The sequence below is a fragment of the Natrix helvetica genome (genome assembly GCF_964273705.1).
Source record: "Natrix helvetica genome assembly, chromosome: 3".
Classification (NCBI taxonomy): domain Eukaryota; kingdom Metazoa; phylum Chordata; class Lepidosauria; order Squamata; family Natricidae; genus Natrix; species Natrix helvetica.
The window spans coordinates 104,605,217-104,624,923 of NC_138549.1; the positions used below are offsets into that span (position 1 = coordinate 104,605,217).

Here is a 19,707-nt window from a genome sequence, read left to right on the forward strand (position 1 = left end):
TCGCATATGCCTTGGCTCATTAGTAGGAGCTCTGAGCCATCTGTGCGGGGTTTTGCTTCACATTATGTGTAGTTTGCTACAGTAAATCAAAGAGGTACGACCAATCTGAAGGTACAATTCTTATTTTTGTATATTGGTGAACTCTCCTTCTACCCTACCACTGCAGATGAAACTTCAAATCTTTTTTTTAATAGAAATTCTGCTAGATTAGAATATTTTTTTAAATCTATGTAGAGCTTTTGCTTGCTTGTTTATGCCTGCAGAAACATGTAATAGTGTGAACCATTTTGGAGCAATCTGTAATGGTATTGCCCAGATGTGGATCTTCCACTTCCATCAGAGATAGCCCAATTATTCTTTGCTGTCCATCAACTAAACAAACAACAACAATAATAATTAAACAAGAACACTCCCCCCAACATTGACAGGGCAAGCTACTTGCATATAAAAATAAGAGCAACCATGCTCCCTTCTAGCACTGATGATGTTATCTAGTTTGATAATGAAATGTCTATAAGAAAACAACCAAGCTCATCATATACTGTATCAACTAAAGTGCTAAATGTTTATTGCTTGCGTTTTTTAAAAAAAAGAAACACAAGTTGTTTTTTATGGCAGCCAGAATAATTTTATTTGTTAGCCAAGTTCTTTCTTTAAAAAAAAATTCAGAGAAGGTTCTGAGAGTTATATGGCAAACTGTCCAGAAGGAGAAATAGAAGAACTTTTTAATCAATTTATTCATATTTTTTCATCCAAGCCTGGGAATGCCCAAATGTACTACAGAATTTTTTTTCAGCCCAAACCCAGGAAAATAGACAAGTCAAAGTCTCATTCTAAGACTGCCTTCTTTCTGCTGGCTGACCTATGGAATATTTTTCTTTCTTTCTTGGTTTAATAATAGTTGTTCTGTTGCTGCAAACTGATTTACCAAGATTTCCAACATAAATGTAAAATTTTGTTGCATTCATTAGTTATAATTGCTCGTACTGTCTATCTGTAACACTTCTTAGGAAAACACATAAACACAGTTTATTTAGTTGTAAAATTTATTCTTATCACAGGGTAATTTTGACTACGGTTAATATTCAAGGTTTCTTGATTCAAACTGCAGGTAGTTCTCGACTTACAACAGTTCATTTAGTGGCCATTTGAAGTTACAACGGCACTGAAAACCGTGAGGTATGACCATATTTTACACTTACGGCCATTGCATCATCCCCATGGTCATGTGATCAAAATTTGGAAGCTTAGCAGCTGACCCATATTTATGACGGTTCATAGTGTCCCAGGATTAAGTGATCACCTTTTGCTACCTTCTGACAAGCAAAGCCAAATGGGTAAGCCAGATTCACTTAACAACTGTGCCAAGAAAGGTAGTAAATTGGGGCCATACTCACTTAACAAATATCTCGCTTAGCAACAGAAGTTTTGGATGCAATTGTCGTAAGTCAAGATCTACCTTTATTTGATGGGCATACATTCACCTATGCCCATCAATTCATGCCCACCATACATTCAAGATGTAAATGACTGCTTTCCAATCTACCATTTATCATCTTATTAAAGTAGGACCTTCCTTGAATTAACTAAAGTTTCATTTGATTGTTTGTTTGTTTGTTTTGTTTGTTTTGTTTGGATTTATATGCCGCCCCTCTCCCAAAGGACTGAGGGTGGCGTACAACATTAAAAAACACACATCCCAAAAGTTAAAAAGAAATTAAATACATATCCAAAAAAACAAACCGAATTTATAAGACAATACATTTAAAAATGAGTTAAAATTAACAGGCCAGGCCGGCTTGCTGGAAAAGCCAACTTTTTAGGGCATGTCAGAAGAACCGGAAGTCAGGGATTATGCGAAGCTCCGGGGGCAGCTCATTCCAGAGGGAAAGTGCTCCCACAGAGAAGGCTCTCCCCCTGGGGGTCACCAGCCGACACTGTCTGGTCGACGGCACCCTGAGGAGGCCAACTCTGTTGGATCGTACTGGACGGTGGGAGGCTACTGGTGGCAGTAGGTGGTCTCGCAGGTACCCTGGACCTAAGCCATTGATTGGCTAAATAGTGCCTACACAATTTTTGTGCTCAAATGGTAACAGTAGACATTTACTTTCTACCCTGCTACTGCAGATACATACATATCTGCCTTTCATTGGTCTTATTGATATGATACAATTAATTGGGGACATTTTCTCATTAGTGGCCTTATAGTAACACCGAGTACTTCTTGAAGTCGTAGTAGAGTTTGTCAAAATTATTCTCATTCTGGCACAATATAAACTGCTACCAGTGACGTGCGGTGAGGTTTATGACTGGTGAGGCACTGACACAGTGCTGGGTTTCAAATATTTTTAGACTTGTGGACTTCAACTCCCAGAATTCCACAGCCAGGCATGCTCAGTTCCAATTTAAAGCGACAGCATTTGTTTTTCTCCTTTGCTCCTTCTTTCTTTTTCTTTTTCTTCTCCCTTCCCCTCCTTCCTCCCTCTCTCCCTTCCTCCCCCTCTCTCAAACACATGCACACACACACCCAGAAGTTGGATTGGACTATCTCTCCTACCCCCTTCCCTCTCTCACTCACTCTCAAACAAACCCACACACACACAAAAGTTGGATTGGATATCTTTTCCAGTGGCTTGAAAGCAGTTCCTCTGCCATCCCCCCCATTCCCCTGCTGCCTTCCCCAAACACCTCCACCATTGCAAATGCAGCCTGCTGTCTGGGTGGGAAATGCCTGGAACACAATAAAGCCCACCCACTCACCTCCTGCTGGCAGGCTGGGGTGAGAGGAGAGGCAGAGAAGCCGGAGGGGAGCCGATCCGAGCCTTCCAAAAGAAAGAGGCTGGGGGAAAGTGTGTGTACTACAGCATGGCTCTTTGCCTGGCTTTCTGCCTCCTCCTGTGGTCTCCTCAGTGCTCACTTGTGCTCTCCCTCCCCAAGTGTAGTTTGATTGCAGGCGGAGCCGCGTTGCCTTTTCAAACTTGTAATCAGTGAAGCTGGGCTAGATTTTTATATAGTTTTATCCAGCTGTGTGTGTGAGAGAGAGAAATGAATGGGGGCCTGGAGAGGAAGTCACTACACTTGGGGAGGGAGAGCACCAGTGAGGAGACCACAGGAGGAGGCAGGAAGCCAGGCAAAGAGCCATGCTGTAGCACACACATCTGCCCCGCAATGTGGCTCTGCCTGCAATCAAACTACACTTGGGGAGGGAGAGCACAAGCTAGCACTGAGGAGACCACAGGAGGAGGCAGGAAGCCAGGCAAAGAGCCATGCTGTAGTACGCATGCAGTTCTCCTGCCTCATAGTAGAGGGTGCTTTTTAAGAGGCTTTTTTAAACAGTTAAGCAGAGTCATCCACGGTGAGGCAGTAACTAGCTCAGCCTGACCTCAGCTCTCGCCTTTTTCCTTTTACATTTTTTTTCTTTTCATGATGAGAGTGGTGAGGCTATGCCTCACTTGCCTCACCTGACTGCACGTCACTGGCTGCTACCAATTCCTTTCCTGCTACCTCATATACCTACTGTATTTAAATGAGCTCACCTAGAGAAGATATCTGCTGGTTTGAGGTGAATATCACCACTATGCTGTTGATATCCAGTTACACATTGCCACCTCGAGCCAGGCTAGAAATGTATGAAACTTCGACTTTGTGCCAGGAAATTGTAAGGCCAGGATAAGATAAACAAAGATGTAAGTTGTTCTACAACAAGATCATTTTGGTCTACTTGTCCAAAACCATCTGGTTTTCTGTTTATACTAATGATCTGTCTGGACTTCACCTGAAAGAGCAAGTCCACAACTTGGTATCCTCCAGGATTCATGGCTACTATAAGTTATGCAGGTGAAGGCCATGGCATCAGTCTTTAAATTCGTTATGACTGGTGTAATGTTTATAGTAATCTGTGGACCAGATGAGTTAACTCTACTGTTCAACCAGTTGCTTTTTGAAAGAAAGCCTCTTTGGGGCAACCATGACCTGGACAACCGGGAATCTCCATAGACATTTAGCTATGCACTCTTCAAATGGTGCGGGAGAATGAATGGAATTCCAGGGGGAAAAAATTGCAGACTGCAGGATTCAAGTGATCCTGAGGCCACATATAAATGTCCAAGTGGCCTCAACGACTCTCGGAAAGAGGGCTAACAAGCACATGACCTCAAGGAATATAAATCCTTCCATTCTCCACATCCTTCCATTTGGTTTGAAGAAACGTCTTCAAACCAAACAAAAAAGCCCAGTTTCCTTTTGAAAAAGAAAAAAATCCACCAGAATGGCCAAACTGTTTTAGTACCAAGCCAAGGTACTAAAGCTCATCTAACATGAACCCATATTTCTCCAGTTTTCTGAAGCAGTAAAAACAATACATTGTCTATGAACCTATCCAAGAAGTAGATTAGAAATAAATTTGTAATTATTTAGCTTGTTGGTGCAAAGGAAGGCTTTTTCAACAGGGGCAAACTACATTCTATTTCAAACAAGATACTTTTACTTTACTTTACTTTTATTTAGATTTTTATACCGCCCCCTCTCCCCAAAGGGACTCGGGGTGGTGTACAGTCAGATAAAAACACATCAATAGATAGAAAATACAAACACAAAAGAGGAGGCAATAAGAAACTGTACATATCGAAGCAAAGATAGAAATGCCTCTTTTATAAAAGCGTGATTAATAATTTTTGCCTTCCATTCCTACCAATTATTTACTTTTACTACAAGAAAGATAAGCATCAGGCACGTGGTTGGCTTCAAATTTCCAAGATTTGATAAGTGAAAAGATGCCCCCAATAATGCCCTAGTGATTGCCACTGCTGTCTCATTAGAACACTGTTGTCACTATTAGTACTTTAAAGTTCATGCAGGGTGAATATTTACAAAAATATTCATAGAAAGAATTGGTCATAGCACACATTACACAGGTCTTCTGTTCCAACTGCTGGGTCAAGATATCTGAGACTGCACAGCTTTAACAAGCTCTAGGCATAATTTTCATGATTTCTCTGTAGTTCTCTCTTCTCAATTTAGTTCCATCTTCCTTTCCCTATCTCACTTTTGACCCTTCTTTCTTTGCCAAATGTTTCTCAGGTAATCCAGGAACAGGTTGGTTGGCACAGACTGTCCAGGACTGACAGAGTCTACAATTTACTTTTTCTCACCTCTGAATTCAAGAGAACTGCAAGAATCCTATGTCATATCACCAATAAATTTCCATCTGAATCCATCATTTTCCAGGGCAGATCATTCTAATTGTTCACTACCCCACCTCCAGATGTAAGAAGTCCCAGTGAATTTCATCTTAGTTTCTTAACCACGACAAAAGAGGGATGGTCCACCGATGCTCCATTATATGATTATTTCCCATTTATTTCATAATGTTCCTTTTCTCCCACATAACAAATGTCTATTCAGTGGCATTTTAGGAGGCTGTGGAGCTGCACGAAGGCTCTGGGATGCTTCAGGCAATCCCAACACTTCAGATTATGCAACTCTTTCTATGCTGTCGGCATATATTAGGCTCTTATCATCCAAATTCTATCACTGGCTCGAAAACATCTATCATTTTAAGATTACCACTGAGTGTTCAGTCATTTCCCTATGACTGACATTGGGAAGCCTTGCACCGAGTTAGCAACCCATGTTCAGGGGATTATACATCTTTTCTCTCTAGTCTTGATACTCCAGTTCCACATATCTGCTAGGTATATGTGATTTGGGGGAAAATGTATAACTGTTCAAATATGATTTAGTTGTAGGAAGCTGAGATTTCAAACACCAACCACATGGTCTACATCACAATCTGCATCTCCCTGAGGAATGTATATCTCAAAGTTTGGGAGATCCTGGTCTGCACCATTCAAATTAAATTTAAGAATGAAGGGATGAAAACATTTAAATAGAAAGCATCCACAACATGTATTATTCCAGTTTGAATTAGGCACTGACTTTCTAGTAGAAACACCTAAGAGCAGGAGTCTGCAAGACTGAGTCCAAGGGTATGGTAATATCCATTTAAATCCAAAATTTTAATGTAAAAGACAAGCCGTAAGTGCTCTGATTTTTTTAAAAAAATCGCACTACTTTTACAGCATTTTATTTAATAATTTAAAATATGTATTATTATTGCTCACCAGATGTTCATACATTATTATTATTATTATTATTATTATTATTATTATTATTTCCTATAATATTACAGAATAACTGCTGCCAACCTTAAAAAGTTGCTTAACCTTACTTGCTATGTAATGTTTACCCTGAAAATGAGCATAAAAGCAAATTGGCAAATTGCAAGCTTCAAGCAACTAAGGCTAAGGAATTGCAGCTTCTGGATACTGAATATTAAACCTTGACTTGATTTCTCTATTTGTAAATAAATTGAAATAATACAAAACCGACTAAATCCCTGGATATCTCTCCCCCTCCCTCTGTCAACCCCCCCCCCCCAAACAAAAGAGGCTGGAGAAGGATCCATCACTGTTGAGCATGAAGGTAGGAAGAATCTCTGAGAGATGAAGGAAAACGGAACAGATGGAAAAGCTTGTTCAGATGACTTCTACCTTCTTCCATAGGAACATTACAGCAGAGGCTTTACAGGAGGTATAATGAAATATAAGTCAAGCAATCCTATAAAGAGATTATAACCATCTATAATAAACATTAAGTTTGAAATAACTGGATTTCAATTGGGCAAGTTGTACAAACACCGGACTTCAGTTCAAAGTAAATAACATGCCGCATTCCTACCGAATCATTGGTATTTAAAACTCATTTCTGTTAACTTTCTGCAAATCTGAGTTTATGAGAACCATGCATGCGGCACTATCTCACTCTTCATAAAGCAGAAGTGTTTGACTTTCCTCCCATATAAACCTTCATTGAGATTCAGATAGAAATGAGTGAACGTTGACCAGAACAGCCAATTCTAGACTCTTGGCTTAAAAGGCAAGAAGGGGAAAAATACTATTACTGGGGACCACAATGTATCAAAAGCAGAAGGATTCAATTTTAAAGAATGCTGGTGGCAATGAAAAAATAGAACTTCAAATGAGAATCCATTCATTGGGGCCTTAACACTCATTTGTGAGAAAACGGAGGGGCAGGGAAACCCGAACGCTAGAGCCAATTGGCATGTGTCAGGCATCAAGAGGTCAAGTGCTGGCAGTGTGTATGTGTGCCTGTGCGTGCCCGTGTGCTACTCGTAGCCTCTGTTAAAATGATGGTATTAAACAGAAGTTACATCTGAGGTCAAGTGACCGCAATAACAGGGGACACAGTGAGCCCTCAAATCATTCTCAGTGATGGAAATGACATGGAACTGACATAATATCTGAGGTGAGATGAAACGGAAATCCTCAGCAGCTGTACACTTCACCTACTGATGAGTTACCTGACCCTAAGCAATCTTATCATCATATCCATGTCAAGAGGGGGACCGCATTTTCAGCAATAGAAGGCAGAGTTGCAGTATTATCTATATATTTTTGGCTCGCTCTCTCTGCTACCAGAACGATGTTGTTAAAAGTTTCAATACTCCCTTTTCAAATCCTTCAAATAATGTCTTGCTCACCAACACACGCACACACATACAAATGTGCACACACACAAACTCACACTAACTCGGATCAAATTGTATCGCCCTACTACTTGCATATACCGGTAGTCTCTCTGCCTTTCTACCTTTGAGAGAGGAGCTGCTAGATAGCAACTGAGTACGTTGAATGAATGGCCCATTGGATTTATATTTGGAATGAAGTTCCTTATGGATAAGTAAAAATTGCCAATGCATGTTTGCAAGTCACTTTGGTCCAGAAAAATAAATTCAAAAAGCAGTTCTTTTTATTGGTTTTAAAGAAAAAACAAAAATTTTATCTAAAAGTTTATCTAAAAAAGACTATGGGAAGAAATCAGATAGAAAATCAAATGGTGCTTAAAATCCTTTGGATTCTCATTTCTTGTCACCCTACCTCTGCCAAAGTTCTTGCACTTCTTAGCATGGCTATCTTAAATAGGTAGATTGATGGTCGATGTATAGTGAGATACATACATACATACATACATACATACATACATACATACATACATACATACATGGTATATATAAATTAGATGGCTGGTAGGGATTGGAGAACCATCTCTCAGACTTTGCATCAATAATAAAATTGTGCTAAATGATCTCCAAAGGGTCTCCTAATGCTATGATTCTACATTCTACTATTTGGATTAAATAGCAATCCTTGTATTAAAGCTAATTTTTAATTTCATGAGATTTAAATATCTAAATAATAAACGAAGCTCTGCATAGTTTTAGGCAACTTTCTGTCATATCCCATAACAATCCTTATGCTTAACCAATGAGAATGAATGAGAATAGTCTCGTTCTAAATGTTTTCTTTTTTTCTCATACAAAAGAAGATAATATTCAAGAATTCAGAGGGTCCTATGTCTAGAACTTTACTTCTAATTTTATAGATCATCCTTGCAGAAAGGAAGGATGATCTATAAAATCCTGAGAGTTTCTTTCCTGAGAGTTCATTTATAGTCATCCTCACATCCTATACCTTTTATCTTCTTTAAGGCATGGACAGTATATCTCCCTATTTGCAGTACTACAATTAGTGATAAAATACAGTACATATTTTTGCTGTTTTCTTGTGTTTAAAACAATGTGATTTTTTAAAGGCAAAAGGATAACAGTATTTAAACTATGGGTTGTGCAATCTGTGTTATACAATACAATACAATAGTAGAGTTGGAAGGGACCTTGGAGGTCTTCTAGTCCCCCTGCCTAGGCAGGAAACCCTATACCATTTCAGACAGATGGCTATCCAACATCTTCTTAAAGACTTCCAGGAGGCAAGCTGTTCCACTGATTAATTGTTCTACCTGTCAGGAAATTTCTCCTCAGTTCTAAGTTGCTTCTCTCCTTGATTAGTTTCCACCCATTGCTTCTTGTTCTATCCTCAGGTGCCTTGGAGAATAGTTTGACTCCCTCTTCTTTGTGGCAAACCTTGAGATATTGGAACACTGCTATCATGTCTCCCCTAGTCCTTCTTTCTCTTAAACTAAACATACCCAGTTCCTGCAACCGTTCTTCATATGTTTTAGTCTCCAGTCCCCTAATCATCTTTGTTGCTCTTCTCTGCACTCTTTGTAGAGTCTCCACATCTTTTCTACATCGTGACAACCAAAACTGAATGCAGTATTCCAAGTGTGGCCTTACCAAGGCATTATAAAGCGGCATCAATACTTCACGTGATCTTGATTCTATCCCTCTGTTGATGCAGCCTAGAACTATGTTGACTTTTTGGGCAGCTGCTGCACACTGCTGGCTCATATTTAAATGGTTGTCCACTAGGACTCCAAGATCCCTTTCACAGTTACTACTACTGAGCAAGATACCATCTATACTGTACCTGTGCATTCCATTTTTATTGCCTAAATGTAGAACCTGACTCTTTTCACCATTGAATTTCATTTTATTAGATAGTGCCCAATGTTCAAGTTTGTCAAGATCCTTCTGTATCTTAAGCCTGTCTTCTGGAGTGTTGGCTATTCCTGCCAGCTTGGTGTCATCTGCAAATTTAATGAGTTCCCCATTTATTCCCTCATCCAAATCATTGATGAAGAGGTTGAAGAGTACTGGGCCCAAAACAGAGCCTTGGGGTACTCCACTGCATACTTCCCTCCATGTAGATGCAGTTCCATTGAGGACTACACGTTGAGTGCGGTTGGTCAGCCAGTTACGAATCCATCTGGTGGTGATGCTGTCTAAGCCACATTCTTCTACTTGTTAACCAATACAGGTGGGATTATTTTCACATTATGACCATTATTTCTAAGACGTTTACTGTCCTTGGAAATTTACCAGATTTTAAAATTAATGTGCACCTGAATATCTAATCATCTGAAATCTGATGGCAAAAGAACTTATGGCTTACAGCTACATTACACTACTATTACATATGTCAGATTGAAGAGCATTATATCTGTGCAATATGTTCCTCTGCAATACTTAAAACATGATGAGAGTTCCACATATACATTTTAGCCTTTCATCTTTTCCTCAAACGGTGAGAAGAATTCACATTTCCTTTGAGAAAGGATGCGCTGGCAAAAAAAAATCATTATTACAACCATGTTACAAATATATGCCTCTCAGGAGGAGGATCAGTTATCATGTTTAATGATATAACAATTGTTTGAGATTGAGATTGACACTATTAAATACCATAGCAAAAGTTGTAATCTAGCACACATATATTGGGAATGTCTCCTTTATGTTTTTCAAGTAACAAAAGACTGTTTCCCACTATATCAGGGATATGATCAGGATGGAATAAAGTGAACTGATGCCCTAAGAACAGCTCAACAATGCTGCCCTTTGGCTCTCCCATTGCTTAACTGACAAGACATAAAGACTCAATAAGTGCTGAAGGTGAAATAAGAGATCAAAAATTCAGTTTTCTTCCATGCCTAAGGCTGGCTCCCGAAACTATATTTCATATAATTTTTTTAAAAAAATACAGATTTATTTATTTAAACAACAGCAGGCAATATAAGCAAGTTATTTATTTTTAACTAGGGCAATGGAAAAATGAAAAATGTCAACACTTTTTAAAGCCTTTTAAAATGAATTGTTATAAGGGAAAAATGCAAATACAAATATTTATGGAAAACTAAAGTCAAATGCAGTAATGAATGAATTAAGGGCATGTGAAAAAATTCTATGGTGCCCACCATCCCTAAAAGTATTCTTATTTTGCTTAATAGTTAATCCAGGACAGTATATTCTCCTTGTAAGTAATATGACCTTAAGAATAGAGAATAGAGGTGAAAGACAGAAAAACATGTGCTCCTTATTTGCCTCTTGACTGAAATCTCTCCTTTCTTACAGGTATTCGAAAGAGCATATATTTCATCCATCCAGTTTTTTCCATACAGTAACAATAACCTGTGAGTTCAATTGGCCCAGCTTTGATGAGAACTTCAACAACTAAGAGTAAACTTGAACCTCGGTCTCCCACTCCTGGTCCAACACCTGAAGCACTGTGCCATATTTCCATATACCACTTCCTACACAACTCCACCTCAGCGCAGTTATGGCTGACTGGGAGAAAAAGATTATCCAAACTAAAGTTGAAAAAGCTTGACAAGGATTCCTTGGGTCCTCCCCTAATTTTCTCAAAGAAACTCATCTGGGGGAAAAAAAGATTGTGTAGGTTTCATATTTACCTTGCTGACCCTTCACTTTTGTTTCCCTCCTGAAAATTAATAAATGCATACCCATGTATCAGTTTCCTCCTTCTCTGTTTCTCTCTCATCACTGTCCAAAACATTTGTTGTATTCTGCAAATTTAGAAGAGAGCGCTAATTGCAGTCAAAGCTGGGTTGAATCAGTATGTATTCAAATCAACAGGGACTTAAAATAAGGCTACATTAGCTTGTTCTCTGGATCTGTCAAACTTCCAAAGAGATTAAACAGCTGACCCTTTCATCCCTAACATTGCTCCACCAGAGACATTTCTGTCACTATTTTTGCCACGCGGCTTTCTAAGATGCTACAAAGCCTGGGGCGACCTCTGCTACATTTCAGTCTTGTTTATTGATTTCTGACCCAGTGCTTAATAGTTTTCCCAGTCTCCCTGAATGGCTTTTGTAAGCAATAGGGTTTGTACATCTCCTCGATCAATACCTTTTATATTTACAATAAAATTGAAACTCCTTCTGCTGGGGGTGTAGGCCAGCATTTGTCATCCTCCAACAAGGGAAAACTATGTCATTATCTGAATTAAAACATTTATTTCTGATTAAGAGAGTGTCCTATCTCATTAATTTTTCCCTTTCCAATAGAAAGGGAATAGAATCTTATTGATTTTTGCACTTTTACACATCTTCACTGCTGGGAAGATAATTGAGAAGTTAGCCAGAATAAATGAAGTTTCAAGTCTAGCGGGCGAGCCAATACCTTCCAAATTCAAGGTGTTTTTATGAAGCTGGATTTTAATTTGTTGGCAAGCTGAAGCAGTGGGACTTCTTCAGCTGAGTAAATTGGATTAAGAGTAGAGTCTCCTTGAAGCATGTCTTAGTGAATGCTGAGGGGCTCATTCCCTTAAGACAGCAATCAAATTGCCCTCCTTCAAAACTCAAACTTGCTTCAAGAAGTTGACAAAAAAGCTTGTTAAATTAAGTTCCTTTCATAGTACCCCTGCTCTTACAAGGCAACTTAAATCCACTCTGAAGTTGAACTACACCTTCAGGATTTTCACACCCACTGATTACACTTTCTTCTAAATAATGGGATTACCACCAGGCTTCATTAGAAGGATATTTCTCCTATCAAAAACTTCCTACTCTATCAGCAAGAGCAATTATAATGTAGAATGTCTACAATCTGTGTCATGTTTGTGGATTAGTACCTTATCCTGCCACACATCCAAACGTAGATTATTCTCCTGCTTGTCTTACTTTTAGGCGAGCAATACTAGTTCACTACACATCTCTTTGTATCCTGTGTTAAGCAAGACACAAGATTACATCCATAGAATAGCATGTGTGTGATTTATATTTTATTTTATTTACTACTCCCGCAAAGAATGATAGCAGGTCTTTCCAACTACTTGCTTTCTTATGTGAGGCAAAAAAATAAAAGACAAATCCACAGATTCCAGCTAACTAAGGGTACAAGAAAGGACAATCCAGTGAAATCTATCTTTGCTTAAGTTTATACTCTCATAATAATGCAACTGTAATGTCAAAGGAGTAAAAAATAACAGTCCCTGTGATACGTTGTGATTTGTTCTTGATAGTATGTATGGAGTCCTTCAAGGAAACGTATACATGAAATAATTTGACATTTTCCTATTCTTCATTTATATATTTTTTATCCTGCCCTTATTTTTGGTCAACTCAAGACAGCAAACATAATGTTCTTTCTTATCCCATTTTCACAACAACAACCATGTGAGGTGGTCTGGGCTGAAAGAGACTGATTGGCTCAAAGTCACCCAGTTGGTTGGCTCTCTTGCTTTGTCTTTTGTCCACTATAAAGTTTTTGTTAGCCAGTGAGGTTTGCCCACTTATATCAGTTGTTTTCTATTTTTTTCCATACACCCTTATTTCTCAGTCACAACAAGAATATTTTTGAATGTATCCTGTGTGATATATTTGTACAATATTCGTATAACTGAATTGTTGATTAATAAAAGTTCATAGAACTTAGCTGTGCAAATTTATCTGTGAAGGAGATGGTCAGTTTCTAAATTTGATAAATAGATAATCTACTGTTGGTTAAAAGCTTTTAGACAGGAAATTATATTACTAGTGGAAGGCAGGCAGGCAGGAAGAAGGAAGGAGAAAGAAAAAGAAAGAAAAGAAAGAAAGAAAGAAAGAAAGAAAGAAAGAAAGAAAGAAAGAAAGAACTTGAGTCATGAAAAGACTAGAACTCACAAACACCCAGTTTTTAATCCAGCACTTGCCTTATGGCAGGGGTGTCCAAACTTGGGAACTTTAAGACTTGTGGACTTCAACTCCCAGAATTCCCCAGCCAGCCATTCTGGGAGTTGAAGTCCACAAGTCTTAAAGTTCCCAAGTTTGGACGCCCCTGCCTTATGGTGTCTAATATCAGAGGTCAATCTTATTTTAGGACTGGAATTGGCAATAAACGATTTATAAGCTGAGAAGTCAGGGAATAGTGGTCAAACAAAAGGTCACTGAGATATCAGAGAAAAGCAGTTTGTCACACTTTAGCATTGATCACAGAAAATCCAGTAAACAATCTGCAATCACCACAAGCTGATCTAGTTCTAACCAGGAACAGCATTGGTTGAAGTTCCATGAAACTGAATGAGACACTACAGTTGTTAACAATATTGAGAAACAATAAAATTCAGATTTAAATGCTGACATGGTGTCTTCTTAAAGGCCCAGAAGTTGCTCATCTCATTAGAAAATGGGGATATCAAGGCTTTGTGCCAAATATGATGATTAGACTCTCTCAATTCCTCATTCCTAAAGAAGACTTAAGAATGTTAGGTAAATGAATGTGAGATAACTTAGCTGTACATACAAGACCTTCATCTCACAGTACCCAGGAATGCTACTCTTTATATATGTTAATCCCAAGGTTAATTCCTCTGGCCTTTCCACATCAATGGTCATGCAACAACTATGGCTACATTTTCCCTGGCCTTGAAGGTTTCTGCTTTACATCCTTTGTTTACAAAACAAGACTCCTGCCTTGTCTGCTTCAACCCTTACAGGGACAGTTACTCATCCCAAAACCTCTTTGTTTCATGCCATTCTGCACACTTCAATTTGCCTCATGAATTTTCATTTATTGATATTTTCTAAAGCCAATAGGAGAAAGATAGGCAATTCACTCTCATCGGTGGTGGGATTCAATTTTTTTTACTACCAGTTCTGTGGGCATGGCATGGCTTGGTGGGCGTGGCAGGGGAAGGTTACTGAAAATCCCCATTCCCTCCTGATCAGCTGGAATGCGGGAGGCAGAGAATAGATGAGGGCGGGGCCAGTCAAGGGTGGTATTTACTGGTTCTCCGAACTACTCAAAAGTTTTGCTACCGGTTCTCCAGAACTGGTCAGAACCTGCTGAATACCACCTCTGACCCTCATCTGGTGTATATGGGCTGGGGTGGATATTACTTGGCCCATCTTTATCTCTGTCAGTCAGCTATGTGTCTCCTAGTTCTGATAGTTCTACCTTCTTCACATCTGAGGATTCCTCTTAGATAAGCACAGTTGGATAAGTAAAAGAAGGCAAGAGCTGGGAAGATGAACAAGAAAAAAGGCTAATTAGATCCAGTGGTGGCTTACGACTGGTACGCCCTGGTATGAGCGTACCTGTGCCTGCCGGGAGCACCAGGTACCATTCCGGTACGGTGCTCCAGAAGTCCCACCCACCCACCTGTGCTCCTTACTGGTATTTGAGGTTTTTGGGGCTTCCGCTCACGTGCACGGAGTGTACGGCACCTGCGCAATGCTCCACTGAACAGCTGGAGCATCGCAGAGGTGTCATGGAGCCGACGCGGAGGTGTCTCAGGCGGTAAGTATGCATGTGCACGCTGCACACGTTAATGTGGTGGACACCCAGCCCCATTGCACCCTACTGATTGCAACGGAATCTGGAACCCACCACTGATTAGATCCTACAGGCATCCAGTTTGCAGTGACGTGCAGTCAGGTGAGGCAAGTGAGGCACAGCCTCACCACTCTCACCATGAAAAAAAAAAAGTAAAAGGAAAAAGCTGAACTAGTTACTGCCTCATCGTGGATGACTCTGCTTAACTGTTAAAAAAAGCCGGAAAAGGTACATGTGGGTTGGAGGGAGGGGGAGGAATTCAAACTTCATCCTCCTGGTGCTGTGCAGGGCTTTGGGCAAAGGCTGGAGGGAAGGACCCTGGCTCGCTTGTGCTCTCCATCCCCAAGAGTAGTTTGATTGCAGGCAGAGCCACATTGTGGGGCCAGTGTGTGTGCTACAGCATGGCTCTTTGCCTGGCTTCCTGCCTCCTCCTGTGGTCTCCTCACTGGTGCTCTCCCTCCCCAAGTGTAATGACTTCCTCCCCAGGCCCCCATTCATTTCTCTCTCACACACACACAGCTGGATAAAACTATATAAAAATCTAGCCCAGCTTCACTGATTACAAGTTTGAAAAGGCAATGTGGCTCCGCCTGCAATCAAACTACACTTGGGGAGAGAGAGCACAAGCGAGCACTGAGGAGACCACAGGAGGAGGCAGGAAGCCAGGCAAAGAGCCATGCTGTAGTACACACACTTCCCCCCAGCCTCTTTCTTTTGGAAGGCTCAGATCGGCTCCCCTCCGGCTTCTCTGCCTCTCCTCTCACCCCAGCCTGCCAGCAGGAGGTGGTGGGTGGGCTTTATTGTGTTTCAGGCATTTCCCACCCAGACAGCAGGCTGCATTTGCAATGGTGGAGGTGTTTGGGAAAGGCAGCAGGGGAATGGGGGGGATGGCAGAGGAGCTGCTTTCAAGCCACTGGAAAAGATATCCAATCCAACTTTTGTGTGTGTGTGTGTGGGTTTGTTTGAGAGTGAGTGAGAGAGGGAAGGGGTAGGAGAGATAGTCCAATCAAACTTCTGTGTGTGTGTGTGTGTGTGTGTGTGTGTGTGTTTGAGAGAGGGGGAGGAAGGGAGAGAGGGAGGAAGGAGGGGAAGGAGAAGAAAAAGAAAAAGAAAGAAGGAGCAAAGGAGAAAAACAAATGCTGTCGCTTTAAATTGGAACTGAGCATGCCTGGCTGTGGAATTCTGGGAGTTGAAGTCCACAAGTCTAAAAATATTTGAAACCCAGCACTGTGTCAGTGCCTCACCAGTCATAAACCTCACCGCACGTCACTGCCAGTTTGTAGGCAACAGCATTTTCTTTTCAATTTTGCCATAAAATGGGTACACCATTTAGCTTAAAGCACCAGTTCTTGGCTGTCATGCTAAGAGGGAACTTTAGAATTTCCCTCATAGGACTCCCTTCCTTGAATATTGTATTGTTATTGCAGAAGGCAACTACAATGGCAAGATGGTTAGGGGGTTGGGCTCCATGTTATTCTGTGCTTTCCTATATAAAATAACTTCTCTTTTGAATTCATGTGCATATGTAGCCAAACAAGGACTCTGTATTTTCTCCATCCAGTTCTTTCTTCTAATTAGTTGTTTTCTCATGCAATTTTGCTTTAGTGTGTTGTCCCTTTTCTTTAGATGTACTCTGTCAAGCCCAGCCACTTGACAGGCAGGATGTGATGGGTGAACTGGGTACCCTTTGGCATAATATTTTGATATCTGCTGGGTAAGATGTATAAACAATAAATACACTTAATTAGTAGTATGGACAATAGACTATTAGAAACACTGAGAAATCTTTCTTAGGGATGAGCTTCAGCATTGGCTGCCCTAGAAACAAAGTTATGTTTTAGCTGGAATAATCTGGGGAACAGCTGCTGCTATTGGTGATAATGATGCCATGGGCAGATGCTAAAGGGACATGAGGTTTACTCCTGTACTTCCACTCCTCTACTGAATGTTGTATCTTACTTTATGAATATTTCCTGCTTCAAGGAACTGCTACTGTTGCTTTTCTTTCCGCTTCAGTTCAGCTTAAATTGTGCGCACATTGCTTTTGAATCCATGAACCTCCTGTCCATATTGTGCTGTGACCAAACAAGTACTCCAAGCAGATACTCAGATCTTAAATATTGTTAGCTTGTTGTTGTTCAAACTATAAGTTGCTTTGGACACTTCATTTCACTGAGAAGATCTGCCATTATCTACTTCTTTGAGTTCTTGTAAACTCATCTTTGTGTTATCGGCGATAGCATTTAACTAGGGTAGCAATGTTTGAGTCGATATAGTCCAATTAGCAATGAGCTTTGCTGGGGATTAAAACAGTGGAGGAAAAAGACTGCACAAGCAGAGTATTGGGATTATGGAACATGGTCTCAGAAGGAAAGATAAGGTTAGGAATGTCGGATCAGGAAAAGACCTAAAGAATCACAATCTCATAATCACAAGATTCTGGCATCAGTACTGAGAATCTAAGCAGAAAGTTTAGAAACAATAATAAAACAAATAATAAAAATAAGTAATTTTTCATAGTCAGGATTCCACCAAATACAAATTTTAGTAGATTAGAAATGGGAAATAAACAGGCACCAGCTAGGGATTAATTGCCACATGACCAGTTCTGTACCTTTTACACAGTTTAGATGGTGTACGTTGAAGAATTGCACTGTTCTTCCATGCTGGTGTTATATATGGTTTTGGATGTGTATTTAATTGGACCATGACATGTGCACCATGACTTGCGAGTAGTTGCACACATAACATGGCAAACGGAATGATCATCACAGGTAGTTCCATGTTTCAGTCCATACTGGCTACTTTAAACCAATAATCTGGTGGTGCTTAATAGTTTATGTCATGAGAAAGAGGCTTCAGGACAAGAGGATATGTCCCATCAGGGTTTTAAATTGCCTGGCTTTGCTTTAGCTTGTTGCTTGCCAGAAATATATGCATCTTTCGAGCATTCCCATTTTCCCATTACAAAAAGACATTTCTGGTTAATTCCGAAGGAAAAAGGACAAACAAGTCCCAGCCATTAAGTGTACCAGGGTGCTAGTGACTGGCACTTTACCATCAACATCTATTTGTTCTCTGCTGCCTGATGCAGCTTGCCTAAACATTTTAACTCAAAGTACAAAGGCCATACTTGAAAAGATATAAACAACTAATCTAATCCCTTAAGTCCTAATAAAACACTAAATTATTTAAAAAAAATAGTTTTCTGGAAACTATGCTTCTTCAAAAGCATCACATTATCTCAGAGGGCAATACCTGTTAAGAGAACACCTGACATTATCTTACTATCCTGTCACAACTATTTCTGATTATTATTCCTTTTTGCCTCAAAAGCAGTTCTCATAAAACACTGGAAGCTTGCTATAAAAACAATCAAATTAAATGATAGAATAAAAATGCTAAGGACACTTGTACTTGCTGAGTGCTTTAATATTCGATGTATCTTGAAGGAGGAGCCAACGTCGCGATGTTACAACATGCAGTCTAGACACTACGAGACCGCCGTTGATACTTTTGCCGCTGGATGGTACATTTGGACCTAAACCATCCCGCAGAGATGGTGATCAGAAAGACGAAGCCTTGCTGGTCTCAGGGACACCACAAAGTCCCTGATCGACCCAAGGAAAGCTCTTCAAGCCAGCGGTAAACAGGCAGCCCCAGGCTGATGAAGTCGGGATGGCTCCGGAAGGAAGGAAGTGAAAAGAGAAAGTGAATCCATCAGGTGAGGTATTTTTTTTATTTTGGGAAAGACTGCCCAAAGAAACTTTTTTTAAAGCCAGGGTTTGCAATTTGTTTACAGAAACTGATAAAGAGACAAGGGCACGAATTGTTTTCGCAGGTGCTTTTTAGAACTATTTTGGCAGGGGAGAGAAAGGGGAGGGGAAAAACAGAACACTTCTCCTTGGAAGAGCATAAAAGAACTTGTGTTTAAGTCAACCTAAAATAAAAAAATAAAAGAGGCCTGGAAGGCTAGAGTGGCAGTGGCTATTAGTTTTTTTTCTTTTCCTTCTTCTTTTTTGGAAACATGGATCAATATTCAGATGAGGAAACCTTAAAATTCCAAAATATCTTGACTGGAATTCAAAATCTATTGGAAGGATATGGGAGAATTGAGAAGAACTAGTGGAAAAACTAGTGTTCCTCACAGCAAAAGAGGAAGGAGTTAGAGCCCCCAAAATTAAAGGGGAGAATGAAGACATAGAAGATAAATACAAGACAATAGATGAATTTATTAATGGAGCAAATGTGGGTGAAAGTAGAACGAAGGGAATATGGAAAAGGGAATTCGATGAACTGGAGCTCTACCCCAGATTCCAAGATACAGAAGAAAAAAAAGGGTAATGATGATGGATTTAAGAAGATAAATTTTTTCAGAAGCACGATTGACAACCAAAGACAAGCTAATTTTAATAACAGCTGGAGGGCAACGAGATTACCTGAGAGATCCTTCAAGCAACAAAGTGCAGAGAAAAGTCTATAAAAACCTTATAAAGGAGATAAGTGAGCGGAGTGGGGGGGGAGAAGGAACAAGTTATTCCAACAGGGGGTTGTTTGATTACAACGGTCGCGGGGAGGGGGGGATGCGAGGACAAGAGAAGATCACAAGGTCGGTT

General features: G+C 40.0%; 1 long non-coding RNA gene across 1 annotated transcript in view; it reads left to right on the plus strand.

The window, feature by feature from the left end:
• The window catches only part of LOC309389829, a 13,860-nt gene extending 2,104 nt beyond the window's left edge, over positions 1-11,756 (plus strand). Inside the window, exons 2-3 of the long non-coding RNA XR_014175012.1 lie at positions 6,448-6,591; positions 10,889-11,756. This is a non-coding gene — a long non-coding RNA (uncharacterized lncRNA). The remainder of the gene's footprint in view (positions 1-6,447; positions 6,592-10,888) is intronic.
• Positions 11,757-19,707: the final 7,951 nt, after the last annotated feature.